We start from the raw sequence: 2,808 nt of genomic DNA, 5'->3' as shown, positions 1-2,808 counted from the left end.
TGGAGCCATCCAACTGCAGACAGAAACATCTGAGATCATGAATCAGAAACAAATCCTTCTTCTGTCTGTAGTGTTTCACTTGGGTCACATTTGTCACATTAATGAGAAACTGACAGACCCTTCCCCAAAACCCACAAACACACTTTACAACCCTGATTTAGAGCCAGCTGGCCAACCTTAACTTCTGCACACATTTGAATTGTTTCCTTTATATTTATACATATGAACTTATTTGAGAAACCTTCCGTACCAGCCTACTGGGTTACTGTATCTACTGGAACAAAGCTGTTAAACGAAGCTATTCTTATTTGTAAACCTCTTAAATTCTGTCTGAAGTATTGTTGGTTTTAGTACTGCATATGGTGATATATATGAACATTGTTTACTTTTTATTATTATTTTTCTTTTTCTTTTCTGTATTTTTTCTTTTCTTTTTTTTTTTTTTTTTTTTGGTTTTTCGAGACAGGGTTTCTCTGTGAAGCCCTGGGTGTCCTGGAACTCACTTTGTAGACTAGGCTGGCCTCAAACTCAGAAATCCTCCTGCCTCTGCCTCCCGAGTGCTAGGATTAAAGGCGTGCGCCACCATGTCCGACTTGTTTATTTTAATTGCATACTAATTAATTCTCATCATTCTCGTAGGTAGTCAACAAGTCCAGTGTAAGAAACCCAGATGAGTAATAATTACTAATGGAACATGAAATGCTATATTACATGGGAAGTAATTAGCTTTTAGTGGTAACTTATACCATCAGAAAGCTCCTAGCTTCTGAATTTGTTTCTTGCCTATAAAAAGAGAGTATTCCCAGATTCTGTTTTCCCGGTTCATGGGAAAAGCCGAGAACCATAGGACATGACTTTTAAAATTCTTTCAAGTTCTAACATTCTCTCACTGGTATGTCATAATTCAGCCTGAGCTGCAAGACGTCCAAACTGTAGAACCTATGAACAAAAGCCAGAGAATAAAGAGGATGGAGAAAGGACACAGCCTCACAAAGTCCCTATGGGAAAGGTGTGTAGACACACCATGCGCCCCTGTGTTAGTACACTCTAGGTGATCTGGGTTAGCACAATAGTGTTGTCTAAGAGAAAGAATTTGATACTGAGAGAGGTCACTGGAGCATTCTGCGCAGGGTTTCTGGATAACCACAACTCAATATTGGCTGGGTTTCCTACCCGACAGATTGGCTCTGTCTGGAATCCAGGAGTTGTCTAAGATCTTCGAGGAATGCAGTTGGAGGTTAAACTAGGAAGACACACTGAGTTCTCACGTTTTATTCCTCCTCTCCTTACCCCCAGATGAGATCTGTCTTATCCCAGGCTGTCATTAACCTTGTCTTGAAGCCAAAGCTGTGGAACTGGAGATCAGACCAAACTCAGGGCTTTATGCAGCTCGGCTGACCTACCCTTCCCCTCCCTTTGCAATAACTGAAAATAACATTCCAAGGATGAACCAGGAGTTGGGCTGAGTAGTTTCTCACATAATCACTGCTTCAAATATAATACAGTCAGGTGACTGCCTTCCTGCTAGGCCGACTTTGACTTAGTGCTGCCCCCAACCTTGCTGTCAGTGGCTTCCGACTTCCTTCCTCTGACTTCTTTGGGTTCTGATTGCTGGCTTGTGTGTCAATGATTTAGTTTCCTGTGTTTTTTTTTTTTTTCCAGTTTTGAGGATGGAACCTAGGACAGTGTTCATCTAGGCATGCGCCCCACCACAGAGCCGAAACGTTAGTCCCCTTGATGTCTCATTTCCTATACAGAAACACTGTCCAAGCTTGGACACAGTTCTGATGTTCATCTCCTGTGCCTCTCATTATCATCTAAGGAGACTTTCCTTGTGTCTCATGGGACACCCTAAGCTGGGCTGTTTTAATCCAGTCTTACTGCTGGGAGGGGGAAAGCTGGACAGAATTCCCCGCTATGTCGCCTGTCTTTTGTGTAGAATCTAAATGGGGCAGGAAGTGACCTGAGCTAACCATGCTTCTTTCAAAGCCACTTTTCAAGAAGAGAGCATTTAAGGACAAAAATTGAATTATGGGAATGGAGAGAGGAAAATGAGAAGCTATTTTTGAACAGTGGCTGAAGATACGCTTGGAAAGGGAGACGACTGTCACAGGTTTGAGTTCCCAGAAGCAGACTTTGCTTCATGGATTCATTTATTAAAGAAGCACTTCTAAGAGAAACTGGCCAGAGAATAGGGGCTGTGGGACAAAGACGGGAAAGAGGCTATGCATCATGAAGGATTTAGTGCCACAGTAATTTCTTACTGCTGAACCACAGACCGATGACAATGACTTTATCATCTCACAGTTTTTGAAAAAGAAAACCCACAAATTCAGTCACAGGAAACCGACCCCTCCGTTAAGGGTCTCATTTGGAGCTGTGGCCTACCTGAGACTTAGGGTCCTGGTCTACACTCACAGTTTTTGGTAGTATACATTTTCCTGTGGCTGTAGAATACACAGTGGCTTGTTTCTTCAAAGTAGAGAGTATGGCATCTTTTTTTTTAAAATGATGTTCATTCATTCATTCATTCATTCACTCATTCATTCATTCATTCATTCACTTTACATCCAATTGCTGCAACCCTCCCTGTCCCTCCTCAAACAGTCCCCTCCCCCACCCCTTGCCTTTTCTCCTCTGAGTGTCACCTACCCTGGCACATCAAGTCACTGCAGGGCTAGGCACATCCTCTCCCACTGAGGCCAGACAAGGCAGCCCAGTTAGGGGAACAGGATCCACAGGCAGGCAACAGAGTCAGGGCCAGTCTCTACTCCAGTTGTTGGGGGACCCACATGAAAACCAACCTGC

This window comes from Mus pahari, chromosome 19 (genome assembly GCF_900095145.1).
Source record: "Mus pahari chromosome 19, PAHARI_EIJ_v1.1, whole genome shotgun sequence".
NCBI classification, from domain to species: domain Eukaryota; kingdom Metazoa; phylum Chordata; class Mammalia; order Rodentia; family Muridae; genus Mus; species Mus pahari.
Note: the sequence above shows the minus strand (reverse complement) of the source record.